Source organism: Elephas maximus, chromosome 27, assembly GCF_024166365.1.
Source record: "Elephas maximus indicus isolate mEleMax1 chromosome 27, mEleMax1 primary haplotype, whole genome shotgun sequence".
Classification (NCBI taxonomy): Eukaryota; Metazoa; Chordata; class Mammalia; order Proboscidea; family Elephantidae; genus Elephas; species Elephas maximus.
In genome coordinates, this window is record NC_064845.1 from 22,332,395 (window position 1) to 22,352,518 (window position 20,124).

At 39.8% G+C, this 20,124-nt stretch overlaps 1 long non-coding RNA gene across 1 annotated transcript in view; it reads left to right on the plus strand.

The window, feature by feature from the left end:
- The first annotated feature begins 6,786 nt into the window (after positions 1-6,786).
- Positions 6,787-20,124, plus strand: part of LOC126068225 (uncharacterized) — a 30,736-nt gene continuing 17,398 nt past the window's right edge. Inside the window, exon 1 of the long non-coding RNA XR_007515583.1 lies at positions 6,787-7,047. This is a non-coding gene — a long non-coding RNA (uncharacterized LOC126068225). The remainder of the gene's footprint in view (positions 7,048-20,124) is intronic.

A 20,124-nucleotide genomic window follows, 5' to 3' on the forward strand; every position in this document is an offset into this window, starting at 1 on the left:
ATGAGTTTGACGTGACTGTGGGACCGCTTGGAGGCATCTCTGGGAGGTAGCTGGATATACAGTTCTGTTGCTGTTAGGTACCGAGTCAGTACTGACTCACAGTGACCCTATGTACAACAGCACGAAGTACTGCCCGGTCCTGCTTAATCCTCATGATTGTTGCTATGCTTGAGCCCACTGTTGCAGCGACTGTGTCAATCCATCTTGTTGAGGGTCTTCCTCTTTTTTGCTGACCCTCTACTTTACCAAGCATGATGTCCTTTTCCAGAGACCTGTCCCTCCTGATAACATGTCCAAAGTACGTGAGAAGAAGTCTCACCATGCTCACTTTTGAGGAGCATTCTGGCTGTAGTAGAGGTCTATCCTGGTAATTTATCGCTACTTAACAAACTACCCCAAAACTTAGAGGCTTAAAACAAAACAACAGCAATTTTATTTACGGGTCCATAGTCTTGCAATTTGGGCAGATTTCATGGAGAATAGCTGTCTCTGCTCCACATGGTGTCAGCTGAGGCAGAATGAATGAAGCTGGAGAATCCACTTGCAAAAGGGCCTCACTCCCATATGAGGCAGGTTGGCGCTGGCTGTGCAGTGGGAGCACAACTGGGGCAGTTGACTGGGACCTCAGTTCTTCATTTGGCCTCTTCAGGTGGCTAGGTGAGATTTCTCATGGTGATCTCACAGCAGCCGAATTTCTTACATGGTGGTGGCTTCTCCCAAAGTGCAAAAGTGGGCAAAAAGAACTGGACCAAGTAAGGAAATTGATTTTATTCAGGTTATTACAATAGGGAGAGCACCACAAACTCGAAGATCAGAGTGTCTCAGCAGGATGGCTTTGTCTTATACTTATTTTTCCAGCACAAATCAATTTATCATAAATTTTTTTTTTAAATTTTATTGTTGTTGAGAATATACATAACAAAATATATACCAATTCAACAGTTTCTACATGTACCATTTAGTGACATTGATTACATTCTTCGAGATGTGCAACCGTTCTTGCCCCCCTTTTCTGAGTTGTTTCTCCCTCATTAACATAAATTCATTGACCCCTAAGGTTCCTACCTAATCTTTTGAGTTGCTGTTGTCAATTCAATCCCATATAGATAGCTCTTCATAGAGCGCTAGTCAGGCTAAACTCTTATTTGGTTTTAAGAAGGCTTCAGGGAATGTTTGTGGTTTAAGGTTTAAAGGTTATCTTGGGGCAGTAGTTTCAGGGGTTCATTCAAACTTCATGTCTCCAGGAAGTCTGGAGTCAATGAGAATTTGAAATTTTTTTCTACATTTTCCCCCTTTTCATCAGGATTCTTCTGTAGAATCTTTGATGAAAATGTTCAGTAATGGTAGCTGGGCACCATCCAGTTCTTATGGTCTTATGGCAAAGGAGGCAGTTGTTCATGGAGGCAATTAGTCACACATCTCATATCCTCCTCCTATTCTTGACCCTCCTTCTTCCTCTGTTGTTCCAGGCAAAAGGGGATCAATGATTGTAACTTGGACATCTGCTTGGAAGTTTTTAAGACCTCTGGCACTATGGATAACACTGTGAAGAATGGGAATTCCAGAACACTTAATTGTGCTCATGAGGAACCTTTACATAGATTAAAAGGCAGTTGTTTGGACAGAACAAGGAAATACTGATTGGTTTAAAGTCAGGAAAGGTGTGCAGCAGGGTTGTATTCTTTCACCAGACCTATTTAATCTGTATGCTGAACAAATAATCCGAGAAGCTGGACTATATGAGGAAGAACGGGGCATCAGGATTGGTGGAAGATTCATTAACAACCTGCGTTATGCAGATGACACAACCTTGCTTGCTGAAAGTGAAGAGGACTTGAAGCACTTACTAATGAAGATCAAAGACCACAGCCTTCAGTATGGATTGCACCTCAACATAAAGAAAACAAAAATCCTCAAAACTGGACCAATGAGCAACATCATGATGAACGGAGAAAAGACTGAAGTTGTGAAGGATTTCATTTTACTTGGATCCACAATCAACAGCCATGGAAGCAGCAGTCAAGAAATCAAAAGACGCATTGCTGTAAAGGACCTCTTCAAAGTGTTGAAGAGCAAAGATGTCACCCTGAAGACTAAGGTGAGCCTGACCCAAGCCATGGTATTTTCAATTGCATCATATGCATGTGAAAGCTGGACAATGAATAAGGAAGACCGAAGAAGAGTTGACACCTTTGAATTGTGGTGTTGGTGAAGAATATTGAATATACCACGGACTGCCAAAAGAACGAACAAACTTGTCTTAGAAGAAGTACAACCAGAATGCTCCTTAGAGGCAAGGATGGTGAGACTGCGTCTTATATACTTTGGACATGTTGTCAGGAGGGATCAGTCCCTGGAGAAGGACATCCTGCTTGGCAGGGTACAGGGTCAGCAGAAAAGAGGAAGACCCTCAACGAGGTGGACTGACACAGTGGCTGCAACAGTGAGCTCAAGCGTAACGATTATAAGGATGGCGCAGGACCGGGCAACATTTTGTTCTGTTGTGCGTAGGGTCACTATGAGTCGGAACTGACTCGACGGCACCTAACAACAACAACGACAGGCACTATGTAACGAACTATGAGGTAGAACAGAAGCACTAAACATGTTATTAGGCCAATTAACTGGGATGTCGCATGAAACCATGACCCTAAACTTCCAAACCAAGAAACCAAATCCAGAGGTTTTTGGTTGTACATAAGCAACATCAGCAGCTCTTTTTTTTTTTTTTTTTTTTTGCTCATTGTTTTAAACACATCTATCACACGACTTCTGCCAATTCAACTTTTTACGGGTGCATAACTTACTGACAGCAATTACAATAAAGGGCCATGCAACCCTACCCTTAATCAATGCTATATACCCATCACTGTTAACCATCCCTTTCCCCCTCCCTCCTGCCCTTGGTAACCACTTATAAACTTTGTTCTCTATACATTTGCCTTTTCTTTTTATACAAATAAGGTTATACAATACCTGCCCTTTTGTGATTTATTTCACTCAGCATGTCTTCCACCTCTATCTGTACTGTAGCACGTATCAAGACTTTATTTCTCTTGCCTGATAAATACTATTCCATTGTATGCATACCACACATTTTGTTTATCCATTCAATTGACAGGCATTTAGGTTGTTTACACCTTTTGACTTGTGAATAGTGCTGCAATGAACATTTGTCTATCAGTCTCTTTTTGAGTTTCTGCTTTCAAGTCTTTTGGGGGTATAGCCAGGAGTGGAATTGCTGGGTCATATGGTAGTTCTATTTTTAGTTTTTTTTAAGGAACCGCCACAGTTTTCCACAATGGCTGTACCATTTTGCATTCCTACCAGAGATGGGTTAAGTGTTCCAATTTCCACACATCCTCGTCAACATTTGTTATTTTGTTTTTTTAATCTTATCCATCCTAGTGGGAGTGAAATGATATCCAGGGCCAGATTAAGGCATGTGGTGCTCCCTCCTCTGCTTACTTACACGTTCAAATGGGATATGTCAGTTAGATTTATACATGTATGTATATATGTGCAAGTGTGCCTCAGCTATCAATGACGTCACTTTTTAAATGCGACTGTAATGGTTTTTTTTTTTGTAATGTTAGTGAAAAAAAATTTTTTTTTTTTTAATACAAAAGTGGTTATTCCATTTTAGCAGAATGAAATGAACTGGGTTATAAAATTTTAAGTGGACGCGGGGTAAGAAGATTTTTACCATATGCCACTTAAGAGTCAGTGAACTTAGTTATTTCAACCATCAGTATAAAATTGTTGCCCTCCCACAATGAAAAATTGACTTTTATCAGTTTTGGTTTCAATGGTTCATACTTCAATTTTGATCCTTGTTTCATAATAAATGCTATAATTATAAACGAACAAAAAGATGTCATAAAAGAAAATTTAATGATCAGAAAACAAATATTACAACAAATTACTATTTTATTTTTAGATCTTTTGTCTCTAACATGTTATTATTAAAAACATTTTTTTCTATTTTTTGCTCTTACAAATTCTTCAATAATTTAGTCACAATTAAGGTGCTAAACAATATCTATTTTCGTACATAATAAGGATAACGAATCAAGTCTTTCTTGAACCACTGTTGCGTGCTTGAGTTTCCCTGTGGCTTGTCTGCTTGGCATCTGTGTGTCTCTGCTTTGGATAATTGATGCCCCTGTTTTGCTGATGCCCTCAGCAGGAGATTATCTTGCTTATTGGGTAATTAGTCCTTGATGGTGTCCCACTGTGGTTTTCATTTGCATCTCTCTGATGGCTAATGATGTTGAGCATCTTTTCATGGGGTTGGCGGCCATCTGAATATCTTCTTTTGTGAAATGTTTATTCAAGTCCTTTGCCCATTTTATGATTGGGTTGTCTTTTTGTTAAGTTGTTGAAGTTTTATATGTATTTTGTTTGTTAAATTCTTATCAGATATATGGTTTCCGAAGATATTCTCTCAGTTGGTAGCTTGTCTTTTCACTTTTTTTGGTAAAGTCTTTTGATGAACGAAAGTTTTCAATTTTTATTAGGTCCCATTTATTTCATCTTTTGCTGTTTGCGCTTGCCTTATATGAGTAGAAAAGTTATAAACAGTTGCCGTTAAGCTGATTCGAAGGTGACCGCATGTGTGTCAGAGTGGAACTGTGTTCCACAGAACTTTCAGCCCCTGATTTTTCAGTTAGATTGCCAGGCCTTTCTTCCAAGGTGCCTCTGGGTAGCAGCTGAGTTTGTTTAACCATTTGCACCACTCAGGGACTCCAGATGAGTTATAGGTGAGGTGATTCACAATTGGTATTGTTTTTATAATCAGGGGAAGCCCCAGTCAATAAATTGTTATCTCTGTCTAGCTAGACTCAGAAGAGCACACAATTCTAACATCAGCTAATCTTTTATGAGACAAAGTACGGGAAGTTAGAGGATTTGTGTGTGGCCTTGTCAGCAGGTTCAGGCAAAAGGGATTCACAGGTCTGTGTTTGGCCCTATCACAAGTAAACGTGGGCGTTATCTGCTGATCTTATAGGAGTCGTTGGAAAGAATAATATATATGAAAGAGTAGTCATATGGGGGAAAGGTGGTTCTTTGCCATAAGCCATTTCCTGGAACACAAAAAGGTGGGGGTGGGGAGGATTTACTAACATCCCCTATTGTTCAATGTTGTCCCTGCAAAATCTAGGCTTGGAACTGCCAGAGTCAATGGTTGCTGTAAGGTCACTAAGAGTCCGAATCCACTGGATGGCACACAATAACAACATTGTTTAAAGCAGGTCACAAGGTCAGTCCAGATTCAAGAGGAGGGGAGTACACAAGAGTGTGAACACTGGGAGGCACGGTTCATTGTGGGCCACCAAAAAACCAGTCTACAACAGTCTGAACCCTGGACTGGATAAGCTGGGATACCATTAGCATATTCTAGGTAGCAGAGGAAACCACTGGGTAGGATCAGCAGGTAGGTATGTAGTGTGTACAGAGCAGATAACTGAGTCTGTGAGCCCTGCAGACATGAGACATGAGTCCTCAGTGTCATAATTTTCCTACTTCCTTAGAAAATCAAAACACCAAACCCCATGATGGGGAGTCAATGCTGTTTCTTCATCAACATTCACCCCAGCATTTTCTAGAGTTTTGTTGCCAGACCTGTCTCTTGATCATGATCTAAGTAATCACTAGTTTACATCTAGCCAGAACTCCCAGTTAGGAAGTTTTTTTTTTTTTTTTAATCAGTTAGGAAGTTTTTACATTTCGATTATTTGCCCTGATCTGGCCAGAGCTTCAGCAAGATAGAGAGGGAACTTCTGTGTGAGGGAGACCATTAGGTGAACAGAGGTCTCCCACACAGGAACTCTCCTCCAAAGCTAGCTAATCTTTGGAAATTCGAACTTTCTCTTCCTTGGTTTCCTTTTTCTGGACTCAACAGTATCAATTTCCTTTGGAGCTCTTTGTGAAGATAGGCTAATAAAAGATAATAAATCTTTTTTTATTAGGTGAAGCATTTACCACTCTAATTAGCATTACCATTCAAGGGCTTTCATATTGGAGAAACAAACAGACCAGCACCCCGCGTGCCTGGGTTAAAGGGAATCTTAAATCATGATTAAGCAGAGGTGGAAGGCAACATGATTCAGGGCAAAGACGTTGCCTGCATTCTGACAGTCACTCACCAGACCCCTGTGAAGATACCACAATGCTTAAGACACTCTTCTAGGTCATGAGGAAAATGTAACATCTGAATCTAGTCTTGTGGGTTTACGAAAAATAGCTTTTATACATCATTTCTCCAGAGGTTATATTACATAGTAGGTTTGCACAAAGTCCTAGTCATTCTCCCAAAGCAGAATTGATAAGTTTCACCAAGGAAGTGAGATCTGACCTGGGTCTTGAAGCATGAATAGGAGCTTACCAGACTATAGAACACTGTCCAAGGTAAGGCCATTTACATGGAGCAAGGAAATGCAAACTCCTAGGTAAGAAGGTTTATCTCATTTTCTCACGTAGGTCCCAAGGGCCGACATCTCCCCTTCCTCTCAGTCCCATCCTGGAAAGGTGGTACGTGAGCCTCTAGCTAAGACCCAAGAAGGGGCTCCTAACCTCCAACAGCGCGCTGGTGAGTGTGCAGTGAACGAAGAGGAAAAGTCATTATGCGCATGCGCCCTAGCAACAGCCGACTCCGCAGAGGGCTCTGGCCGCGGCTCACTCCCCGCCCCCTCGCGGGGCCCACAGACCTGGCCCCAAGTGCTAGCCTGCCGCGCGCCGTCAGCGCAGACTCTAGGCCTGGGCGGGCGCCTGCGCAGTAGCGTCTTGGACTCGTGGGCCGCGGGGTATTAGAGGTGGAGCGCGGGGAGGGCGCGCGGCAGGAGGCGGCCGCCGTTACAGCGCGAGCGTGGTCACGTGTCCGCTGGTCACCACCGCCGCCACCCCTCCCGCCCTGTTCTCTTTCTGGTCGGGCCGGGCCTGGCTGGTTCCACGAGCGGCCGGCAGAGACTGAGGGAGAGAGAGAGAAAAAGGAGGGGAGGAGGAGGATTCAGGGAATAGGAGCTGGGGAGCCCTTCTGCGCCACAGGTAAAATAAAATAATGATGATGATAATCATAAAAAGCCCCAGCCCCCTGAGCGCCTCCGCCTTCCTCAGTGCAGCCCCCACAAGTAGTCGCTCCCGCCCCGGCCTCCCCCTCTACCTCTCAGGACGGGTCCGCCTCCCCTCGCGCCGCTGGCGCACGGCCGCCGCCCCCCGGGAAGGCCTGAGGGTGCTGCTGCTCCCGCGGGGGGGCTGCCGTACCGCCCCCCACTTGTCGCCTCTCGGGGTCGGCGCGGGGGCTGGGTGGCGGCAGGGCTGGCAGGGGAAGGTGGCTGCTTCCCCTCGGCTGCCGGCCTCCTTCCCTGCCTCCCCGGGGTCCTGGCTGGAAGGCCAGATGCAGCCAGAGGACAGAGCCAGGTGGCTGGAGCGGGGCTCAACTTCCTACTTGGTAAATTTCCTCGGTAAATTTCAGCTCTTGGCAGCACGCTTCCTTCCCTGGCCGGAAGCGAAACGGGCCCGGAACCCCTAAATCTTGTAAAATGCTGCTTTTAGAAGAGAAAAGTCTTTACTCTTTGACCCCGTTTTAGCACGACTTGAAGTTTATTCACCTTGAAGAACATGCAACTGGAGACCTTTCAGGATATGAGGAAAACTTTGCAGAGGGTGAAAGTTGATTTTTTTTTTCTTCTTCTATTCTTCTTGGAAAAACAAACACAAACTTAAATCTCAAACAAGATTTGATTCTACAAGTTTGCTCAGTACCAGTTATTAAATAGTTTTAGTTGACGGAGTGTGATCTATGTTTAAAGTTTCCAACGTTTACGTTTTCCCAAATGGTGACTTTCTGGAAAGAGTTTCATTTGCCAACGCTGAATTAGGCTAAATCCCGAAATTTTAGAAAGCAGGTTGTGCAACTTTGGGTCAGACTGCTCTGAAATTTTTTTTGTGCTCTTAAACAGCAAAATATACTCCCAGTGATACTATATCTTATTAATGTTGTGCTGTTGCCCAAAACAGGTGACTTCAGGCAGGAAGCATTAAATGTGCGCATTGGTGAAAAATAAACTTTAGAACACTTCGGTTTATTGATATCAATAGCAAAGAAACCCATTTATGTATTGGTTATTTCTCATATGAGGTTTTCAGTTCCTTGTACTGGTAATTTTCATATATCTCTAAATTTACTTGTAAACTACAGCATTTTTACTTTTTACAACTACCTATGCAATGGAGTCATAGAGAGCATTGCTTCTCAGACTTGAATGTGCGTATGAATCACCTGGCCTCTGGTTAAAAATGCAGACTCTGAGTCAGTAGATGTGTGATGGCAGCTTGAGAGCCTGCATTCCTGACTAGCTTCTAGGTGCTTGAGTAGCAAAGATGTAGATAACTCTGTGCTCACAAAGTGATGCATCTATGGTCAAGTTCCTTTCAGTAACTTCCCCTGGGTGTACAGGTGGTGTGGGAGAAGCAGTAGATGGCAAGATGGATGGAGAAAGCTTGCAGCGGGAGGCCCCTTATCTAGGTTGTGCAGACCAAGTCTGCCTTCCAGTGGAGGGGGATAGCAAAACTCTAGGAGCTGCCCCAACCAGGATGAGTGCAGGTACCATGTCTGCATGCTGTGTGGTGCCTGCATCACCTCACCTGTGATTTTTTTTTTTCCCATAAAACCTTGGCCACACTTTTAGCTGAAAGACTTGCTCACCTGTGATCTATTGGGTGTTATCAACCCAGGCTGGGAATCACGTGTCTGAATGTAGTGCTGAGATGAAAGTTTCTGTTATTGGTAGAAACCTCTCTCTGTCTCCCCAACTTCAGTTGAGGAGTGCATTCCTGCATACCTGAGCCTTGGAAGCAGCCTTGTAAACAACTGAGTGTCACCACCTAAAATTGGGAGTATCCTGATTTTTTTCTGATGTAATCTGACTGCAGAATTGAAAAGTTTAGAGATGTCATGCCTGACATCGTATACTTTATGTACATCAAAATGATTTTATTTTCCTTTTGAAAATTCATGGAAGTATAACATCAACTACCTTTAATGGCATAATTCTTATAGTCTTCATTCTAGTCCTCACTTTACCATTGCTTCTTTGTGCTTTTAAATAATGTAAGCATTCTTTTGAAGCACTTACTCATGCTAGGCAGTGTTCTGGGTGCCTCATTTAATTTCATTTAATCCTCACAACAACCTCTGAGGGAACTGAAGCAGAGAGAGGGCAAATGTCATGACCCGGGTTACATAGCTGGTAAACACAGAGCTGGAATTTTGGCTGGCTGACTCCAGAGTCCGTGCTCTTCAAAGTCTTTTATATATTGTCTTTTTAGAAGAAAATAAATTAATGATATTCTTTAAAATTCTTCCCCCCTTGAATTGTCTAGAATTACGAGCTTTACTTTTATTTTAAAACTGAAATTTGTCATTGTTTTTATTTCCCGTTTTCTCCCACCCTAGAATGAAGAACTGCCTCAACGCTTATGGTCTTTTCCAAATAAGATATTGAAATTTGCAAAGCTTTGTGTTTGCATTTGTTTGCTAGACCAGTTACTGTAGTCTCTAAGTTCAGATGTCACTGTTAAATACAAAAGTAGTGTTTACTTCCTTTTGACCCTGCAGGTTTTTCAGTTCTTCATTTTCTGTCTCCCCCGCTTCACCTCCCATGCATACACCGTAAACTTATTCTGTATCTGTTATACTAACATTTAGGATTTTGGCAAATAAGGATTAAAAAAACCAAAGAAAACCGAGCGTTGGTCATCATTGTCATATTTTAAGGAGTAAGAAGGCCAATCTCAGATAAAGGATGATCTGTTAAATTGGATAATTAGTGCTTCATAAAAAAATGCCCGTGCAATGGTTTATTAACATCAGACATTACATACATTGTGTGACGAAAATTCCCTCTCTCGCTTTCGTTCTTTGAACATTAGGGTAGTGTTGAAGCCATGGCTGCATCCCTACTCTCTGACTTTCATCCCTTTGATGGCCACACCAGCACTGCTACGTCTTCTGGTTCTAAAAACTGACTGGCCAGGGCAAATCATTACTTGTAGTAAACCCAGGGGAACATTTGTTGCACATCCAAATAATAGAAGCCTTTTAGTAGGTATTTTCACTTATTTATAATCATTTTATTTTTTTTACAATTTGTATTTTGATGTCTATTACAATGCCACGCTGTCCAGTTACTTCTCAGTGCCTCACTTTTCTCATCTTTAAAATGGGGCTGATGGTAGTAACTACTTCACAGGGTTGTTTTAAGACTTATATGAATTAATATGTATAAAATGCTTAGAACAGTGTCTGACACCTAGTGAGTGCAATTATGTATTAGATATGTTCTATCAATCTGCAAGGTGGCTGATGCATGCCTACATAATCAAGACTGACTGTATTTGAATGAACTTATTGTACATTTATTTGGGATAAGGTCGCATGGGCCAAGAAAACAGGAAGTTTGTAGTTTTTGGATGGAAATATAAAATTGGTGTAGTAGTCTTACTACTTTGGAGAATTGAAATGAATAAATATTGTTTGTCAGCTCTTATGTTTCCAAACAAAGAGGTGGGGCTATAGGAATAATAAAAGATGTCTTTGGTGAAGCGTGAGAAGATTAGTTTAAAATTTTCAAGCATCCAAAAAAAAAAAAAAAATAGCGACAGTGGTGTTGTAAAGCCTAGAACAGGATCACCTTTTTTTCTGAAGGCTTTCCTGACTATACCTTTTACCTCCCTCAACTGACTTGCCTTTTGAAATAATTGATCCTCCAGGCTTGGTGTACAGCCCCCTGGCTGAAACCCATAAGAGTATATGTGTGTCAGAAGTCAAATTTTTTCCTTGGAATTTAGAAAATTAATATAGTTCATCCGTTGTTTATCATGAAATCTCCGTGGATGGGTGCAATAACCTCATAGTTGTACATATGAATTTTCCCAGCAAAATTATTAATATCAAAACTAAGTAGAATAAGAAAGACTATGAAAAGCCTCACGTTAGTTTAGGTCAGGTTTTATTACCAACTTGAAAAGTAGGTTTTGGTTTCCGGAGCTTTTTCGATTCTTGAAATTTGAGATGAAGGATTGGGATATAGATATATATTTATTTACATTCATCCTCATACCTGTCTCCTTGACTAGACTGAGAACTTCTGAACGTAGGATCTGTGTCTTAGCATTTTGTGTCTTCAGCAGCTAGTACAGGACCTGGCATGCAGCGGGTTGAAAAACATGTAAAGATAATGTCATTCATTTATCATCCTGTGCTGCCTGTGACTTCTGTGGCAGACTCCATGAAAATATTTAGTAATGACAGATGACCGTTTTTCTTAGTCACCTAGGCAAGGTAGTTAGTTGTTGGTTTGTGTGTGTGTGTGTGTATATTTGGAAATAAGATAGTTTTAAGATATTTGAAATAGGCATTATAAACAATGGCCAGTTTTTAATAAACTTGTGTTAAATGAAAACAAGAGTGTTTACTTTTACCTTTATACTGGTTTCATGAAACCTACCTGTAGAATAATTTACTTAAAAAAATTAAATGGATTTTATGATATTTAATGATAGGCTAGCAATGAGTGGGTCTAAAGAAAGCCCTCCTTGGTACATATGTTAAGTAATCACAGTATGATAGTTTAGCCTGCCATTAGGGGAAAAAAAAAAATTTCCATTACAAAAGTAAAGCCTATTTATTGTGGAAATTTTATAAAAATAAATGATCAAAAAATAATTACCTGAACTATCGGGAATTTCTTAAAGTTCTGCTTGGAGTTATCTTGCCTTGAGAAATGCTCAAAGAATAAATGTTGGGTTTATAGTGTAAGTACTAGTTTAGAAAGCAGAGTAATAACTGTTGGTCAGCAGCTATGTTTTATCTCCTAGTGTTACCAAAATTTGTATCCCTAAGCAAGATAAAAAGATTGAACCAAAAATAATTAGGCCCCCACTTCTAATTAGTGGATTTTCAGAATAATTAGATGAGTGAGAAGTAGCCCCTACTTCTGATGTAACCACCTTGGGTAAGATGTGTCGGACAGGAACAGCCCTGCCTTCTCATGGGGCTGGAGTGATGTACCACAGCAAGAGGACTGAGGCAGACTCAAGGCCCTGGCTGCAGAGGTGTGCATGCTGCTTGTTGATAACCAGTCAGTACTAGAATCAACCCTTTTAGTTCCCCAGAACAGGTTCATTTAGAGGAAGGAATCCCAACAGCTAACTTAGAGGAGTCCAAGAGCAGTTACTAACATCTCCTAGGATCCTGGGGAAAGAGAGTGGATTGATTGCTTCAGATCTATTGGTGGGGTTTTGGAGGGGAGTGGTGGCAGACTAACTTCCTCTTTGTCTACAGCAGTCATGGAACTGGGGTTTTTTTCCTGCCATAGATACAAGAATCAGGTGTTAAGAATGCTCATTTTGATAGGTAGATGTGGGTGGCTTAAGGGATTTGCAATCAATTGCTGCGCTTCCATACCTTAATTTCTCTAGTGAATTTAGGGGTTAATTTTAATCATTTTATCCTGCCTTTGTGTGTACATATGTGCAATGCATATATGTACATATAATATATATATACATATTATATGTATACAAACACATGTATATACATATATTGTATGTGTATATACACGTTTTTTAACTAAAAGGGGATTGATGCTGTTTTGTTACTTGCATTAATTTTTTTCATTTGATTATGGTATTGCTCATGTCATTAAAGGCTTTCACATAATTTTTAATGGTTACATGGTATTGTAGTGTGTGAATGTGAATGAATATTGAAGTAGTCTTCCATTCTTGGAGACCTAGATTCTTTTCAGCCTTTAACTATGTCAAACAATGCTGCACTGAATATTGTTGAAGCTAATATCCCTTTGTGCACATACATTATTATTTATTGAAAATGGTTGAGTAGACTTATTGGGTCAAAAGATATGCCTGTATTTAACAGTTTTGATGCACATGGCTAGATTGCCCACCGGACAGGTCATACTAGCTTATCCTTTACTCCAGAGCTGTTTGAGAGGCCATATACCTTGCAGTTATTGGTTATTATCATTTTCCTTTATTTTAACAGCTGTGTGGAAGTAAAATTGACCTTAATACTTCCTCCCTCTCCCCACTCCTGCCTTCTTACAGGTTTTAACATTTTATGTAGTTAAATCTCACCTTTTCCTTTATGTATCTTGTGTAGATAGACTTTCCCTACCTTAATGTTTTTATAGCTACGAATTTTTAGTTTTTAACTTGTCATAGTTTCATTTTCAACGTTTAGTTTTGCAATTATTCCAGAAGATATTTAGGTGTGGAGTGTGGTAAAGTTAACAAAAAACCAAACCAAACTTATCATTAAGTCGATTCTGACTCCTGGTGACCCCAGGTGTGTCAGAATAGCACTGTGTTCCATAGGGTTTTCAATGATTGATTTTTTTGGAAGTAGATTGCAAGGCTTTTCTTCCAAGGTGCTGCTGGGTGGACTGGAACGTGTCTAACCTTGTGGTTAGCAGCCAAATACCTTAACCCTTTGTACTACCTAGGATCCAGGTAGAGGGCCCCCAAATTTTTAACCTTATGATTACCAGTTATCTCAGTACTGCTTAATGAATTATCTACTCTTTCTCCATGGATGTCAGAAACTTTATCATTTGTTCTTAAGTTTGATTCCACTGTGTTTTATTTTTTGTTGTTGTGAATGGGATCGCTTGCTCTCTGTATATATACATACACCGCTATTACTGGTAAATAGAAGAGCTGTTGATTTTTGTATATTTATTTTATAACCAGTCACTTTCTGAATCTCTTTATTCTAATGGTTTTTCAGTTGATTCTCTTGGGTTTTCCAGGTAGATAATCATGCCGTCTAGAGCCAGACATTTTTGTCTGAGGGCTTTTTCAAGATTAATTGTCACCTGTGGAAGCTGTGCTGGAATGATTTTCTTAATTTCATTGACTTGAAATATGTTTTGATATGGTACCACTGTGATTTGATCTACTCAACTCTCAGAAGGGTTTTAAAATATCTGGAAAAGCACTCCACCAGATGATCTTGAAGGACTCTTCCAGCCCAGAGGTTTTGCGATTCTACTTTTGTGTCAAATGACTCCTGGTCATACACACTCTCTGGTACTTTGAGTTAAATTGCCTGCAGCTTCCTTTATAATTGTGGTTGTCTTGCTCCACTCTCCATCCCTCAAGCAATTACACTTATGTCTCCTTAGAACTTGAAGATTTTTTATACAGTTAAAACTGTGCAGCATTGTATGTTTGTTTGCAGTGTCAAGTCTTAGGATTTTCTTTTTCTGGTTGGGTAGTATAATTTTCTACGCCTCAAGTTGCGTGTTCATTCCAGGCTGTGGCCTTGCCATTGACGACTTAAAGCTCTCCAAGCCAAGTTCTGTGACTGTCAAAACTGAGTATAATGGAAGCCATTGGGAAGTGATATGTAGACAAGGAGGCAGTGAAGATAGGACAGGATAGGGGAAGTAGGGGAGGGAAGTTTCTGGAATGTCAGCCCTTCTTTCTCCCGCCCCCTTCTACTTTCTAATTATCTTTTTCAGACACCTTTGACTCTGCCCTCCTGAATCTTTGGCTTCCTCTTTATTCTCCAGATAAAACCAACCAAACCAGTGCCGTCGAGTCGATTCCGACTCATAGCGACCAGAATAGACCTGGTTTTTTTCCTTTCAGGGAATAGCTCCCCCATCTCCTTTCTCTTTGATCAGGAGAACAGATGCTTTCTACCACTCTGTGAAGTAGTCCTGGTCAGCCTCCTTAATCTCCTTCCTTCCTTGTCACTACAACTACCTGCAAAATACCCTGACCAGTGGCCATAATGCATCTTACTTTGCAAAGGCAGAGGGTGTTTATAAAAAGTGGCTTCCCTGTATAAAACCACTGATACGGAAGCATGAACAAAATGAGAGAAAGGTTTTTTGTAAAGAGAAATTGTCATAGAATTGTAGAGTAGTAACCAAGTGGTTTAGGACTATGGAGAAGATTGAGGGATTAGTATTATAAAGAGCAAAAGCTTCTGAAGAATCTCTTGATATCTCCAACCCCGATTTCTTCCCTGAGCTTTAAACCTGTGTGTCTGATTGTCTGCTGGATAATTCTATTTACGGATGGCTCACTGGAAACTGAATATGTCTGCAACTGAATTTTCCATCTTTTCTTAGAAAACCTATTCCCTATTCCAAATTTTCTGTCAGTGGGCAGCACCACCATCTCCCTAGTTGCTTAACCAGAAACCTGGCAGACAAATTTTAATCCCTTTTCCCAAATCTTTTTCATGTCCAGGCATCAAATCGTGTGGGTTCTATCTTTTGAATCTATTGTCTCTTAATTCCTGCTGCCACTTCTCTGGTTCAGGTTCCATTATCCCTTACCTGCGTTTTATGTAAGGTCTTCTGACTAGTGTCCCTACAGCCAGGTGATCTTTTTAAGCTCTCATCTCATTCTCTTATACTATAGCTTAAAGGAAGCCCTGGTGGCATAGTGGTTAAGAGCTACGGCTGCTAACCAAAAGGTCAGCAGTTCGAATCCACCAGGTGCTTCTTGGGAACCCTATGAGGCAGTTCTACTCTGTCCTGTAGGGTCGTCATGAGTCGGAGTTGATGGCAGGAGGTTATAGCTTAAAAGTCTTCAATACTTTCTATCACCTGGTCCCTTCCTGTTTCTCAGTCTCATGTCTCCCTTGCCTGTATCCCATACACCCTGCAATATTCTTATAAAGTATTGAATTTCTTTGAGTTTTTGGAACTGTTTATCTTTTTGCCTCTGGGCTTGGAATATTCTTTCTATCTCTTCATCTTACTGACTCTTGTAAGGGCTCAGGTTAAATGTCTCAGCTCCAGGAACCTCCTTTATATCCCCCCAAGCCTGTGTTGTGCTCTTCCCATTTGGCCAAATACTCTGTACTACTCCTGTTGTAACATTTATTATATATGATAATTAATTTTCTGTTCACTAGACTGTGTCCCACTTTGACTGCTCTGCAAGAGCCAGGATGATATGTATCATCTTTACTCTTGTACCCCTAGCACTGTGACTTTTAAAAGTAGATTCCTCATTCAGTTTAGTCAATAAATGTAGAGACTGCTACATACCAGGTAGTATTTTAGGTAATAAAAATAAAGTAAATAAGAGGTATTCCAGTTACTAACTACTGTGTGATAAACCACTTCAAAAATTTAGTAGATTAAGGCAACAGTAATCTTTTATGAGTATATGATTTTACAGTTTGTGTGGGACTCAGTAGGGACAGTTCATCTCTTTCACCTGGTGTCAGCTCAGTGGAAGTAGACTGTACATTTCCAAGATGGCTCACTCATGTGACTAGCAGTTGATGCTGTTGTCTGGCAGCTTAGCAGGTGTTGTGGACCGGAACACCTGCATGAGGCCTCTTCATGTGACCTGGGCTACAGTATAACAGGTGAGTTCTGAGAAGGCGCATCCCTCCAGGAAAGAATATTCTGATAGGCAGGAAGTGGAGGCAACCAGTCTTCTTAAAGGCTAGGCCTGGAATTGATGACGGTCATACTTCCACCGTATTCTTTTGGCTAAGCTGACAAAGGGTCAGCCCAGATTCAAGGGGAGGAGAGTTAAACTCCATCTCCTGATGGAGAAAGTGCAACCATAATTAATCTACTTTCACAGGCCAAAAAACCAAACAAGAGGTAAACCCACAAAAATTATTAGATGTGTTAATTCCTGTCTGTACTTCCATTGTCCCAAGAATCATGATAATATATCGTTAATTTAAAACAAATAAAGCACAACATTAAGTGAAATTTAAAAAAGTGACCTTTATTCTTATCCTTCTTAAACAGTATTTCTCTTTTTCTGTTATTTATATGGTTCCTTAATTTTTTAATTTTAATTGTGCATATAGCTCCTCATTTTAACCAGTTTTGTGTTGTTTATTTTCATCTTTCATAAATCCTCTTGTATCAAAGGGTATGTATCATTTATTTTTATACTTATGCTAAATTGCCTTATAGAAAGACAAAACTTGTTTATACCCCGGCTTTCAGTTGCCATTGAGTTGATTCCAGCTCATAGCGACCCTATAGAACAGAGTAGAACTGCCGCACAGGGTTTCTGAGGAGCAGCTGGTGGATTTGGACTGCTGACCTTTTTGGTACACAGCCATAACTCTTATAATCACTGTGCCACCAGGGCTCGGGTATTGTAAATCATTGCTTTTGGTCAATCTATTGGCAAAAATGGATAGCATAAAAAATCTCTTAAAAATTTCTTTAATGCCTATTTAAACTCCTTTTCCATTTTTGAGAATGTTCTTTTTAATTGTTGATTTTTAAGAGTTCTTTGTATATTGTGGTTTTTAACTCTCTACCTATCATATATATGTGTTGTAACTCTTCCAAGCTTTGTCTCTTAATTTTATTTATACGTTTTAAAATTTTTATGAAGAGCTATTACATTTTTAATAGCAGCGTCATATTTTACTCTCTTACTTTATGGCTTCTGGTTTTGGGGTAATGCTTAGAGAGACTTTCCCTATTCCAGGATTGTAAAAACTGTTAACACTTGGTTGCTAATAAATTTTTTATGGTTTTGTATTTTTCATTTAAATCTTTGGCCCATTTGGAGGTATTTTTTTGTGCACAGAGACAGTATAGATCCAAATTTATTCTTTTTTAAGTGGCTAGCCAGTTTTTGCAGCATCATTTATTGAATAATTTACTTTTTGTCAATTGATTTGAAATACCTTTATTATATTCAAAATGCCTATATATTTCTGGAATCTTGGTTCTTTGCCATTGAGCTGTCTTCGTCTTTTGTATCAGTACCAATTTCCTATAGCTTTTAGTGTATTATAATATCAGAAAAGGGTCAACTTCTCTTCATAATTCTTTCAGGTTTTTTTTTTGCTTACGTGTTTATTCTTGTGATTTTTCTGATAGTTTTTTTTTTAATTATTATTCTTTTTTCCAGATAGAAAATATTTTCCAGGTGGAAGCTATCTGCAAACAATGGCTGGTTTTACCTCTCCGTAATAGTTATACCTTGTATTTTGTTTGCTTATCTAATCCCATTGGCTACCACTTTGAGAACAATTTTAACTAATGGTGATGGCAGCCAGGCCCTTTGTTTTGTGTTTGATTTTAATGGTAACGTTTCCAGTGTTGCTGTGTTAACCATTGCACTGGTTTTTGGTCATGGTATGTGTGTGTGTTTTAAAACTATATATATTATTTTCTATTAGGAATGGATTTTGACTCTTCTCAAATGCCTTTTTGGCTTCTCTTGATATATTTCTCAACCATTTGTCCAGCTAATACGGTGAATCATACTAATGCAGTTTCTAACATCAAATCATTTTTATGTATATGGAGTGGACCTTATTTGTAGCATATTTTCTAATATATTGTGGATTTCTTTTTTGTAATACTTTTGGATGTCTGCAACAATATTTGTAAGTGTAACAGGCATGTAGTTCTGTATGTGTATGTTCTTTTTGTCAGGTTTAGTGTCAGTATTATACTGGCATCATAAAAATAATAGGGAACTTTCTTTTCTCTATGCTCTGGAGCAGTTTAAATAGCATGGGATTGAAAAAAATTCAGCTGTTCTTTGTTTCTAGGCCTGGGGCTTTTTTGGAGTAGCATTTTGCTGTCTTCTCCATGTGTTGCTTGGTTGTTTATGTGTTTAGGTTTTTTCTCATTCCTTGGAATAATTTTGGTAATTTCATGTTTTCCCAGGAAAATTACTCATTTCATCTAGATTTATTAGCATAATTCAATACATACTGAAGTTATTTTCTGTTTTCGTGATTCCTTATTTTGTGATTATTCCCTAATTCTCTTTCTTGACAGAAACAAGACTGAACTCAGTTCTCCTTTGTCATTCTTTTTTAAACCACTTTGGCTAAGCTTCCAATAGTTTCAATTATAGAATTTTTGTTCATTATGGATATTGCTGGTGGGGAAAAATCAGTAGACTAAAAAATTTGACAATAACTTTATGTATTCTATTTGTGGAATTAATTATAGAATCGAGTCCATCTCTTAATAGTCTTAGAGTATTCATGGAACTGATCTGTTTTTGGAATTTGGCAAAATTCTGTCCTAGACGGTACCAGTGAATAAGCTGAATAAGGCAAATTGTACCTTGCTGTGCCAGCGTTAAACAGTGTTAAATCACTTTAGTGATCGAAATATGAAAATTTTAAGGTTGAGATCAGGATAACATGCCAGCTAAGTTATGTAAACAAAGTGCCTCTTTGAAAACAATTAGAAATGCTGGATAAAGTATATTTAAATTTTTTTTCTGAAGAACTGACGTGTCACTAAGAAATTACCAGGCCAAAATCTACATGAAAGCAGAAATTCAGAGAGTAGACAGAATATTAAAACTGCTTCCTTCTGAGGACATTTGCTAAACTGGGGAATTTTTACTTTGGTTTTGAAGGCCTCACAAGGCACCAGAAAAACCAAGTTATCAAGTTGGATTCACAGATCCACAGATGGAACAGCCAGAGGACATACCTTTTACCACAGCTGTGAGGAACAAATTTGTGAAGGGAGCTCCATCATCCTTGAAGACTGCTGTGATTGCTATTTTATGTAAATCAGGTTTGACAGTGGGAACTGCCCTAACTGAATTAAGACGCCTAACTACAATGGGGCTGATCGGACCCTGTGGTAGGAGGGGCCAAGTGGCTGCACTCAATCCACAAAGACAAGGTGGGCGTGGTTACAACAATGGACAGCTGAGTCAAAACAGTAATCAGAATAGTCTGACTTGTATGGACTTAAGCTGTTGGCTACTTAGTCATGGCGTCCCTAAGAGTGAAATAGGAAATCTACTAAATATTTACTTGACCTACTCAGTATTCATGTGCAGAAACAAATGATTTCTAAGTCAGGTGAACAGCAGTCTAACTTGAATTGTCAGAATAGGGAGCCAGGGTCCCTCAGTCCATTCCCAGACTTGAGCAAGTTTACAGACCCACAACCCCTTGAATGAAGGAGAGGCTGGGTCCTCTTGAGAAAGGACACCAACACACTGCCAAAAATTTATAGTCTTCGTCTCTCTCCTGGCCTTCCCCAAAGGGATCTACAGCCTTTTACAAGAGTGACTGTTCATTGGGGAAAGGGAAATTATCAG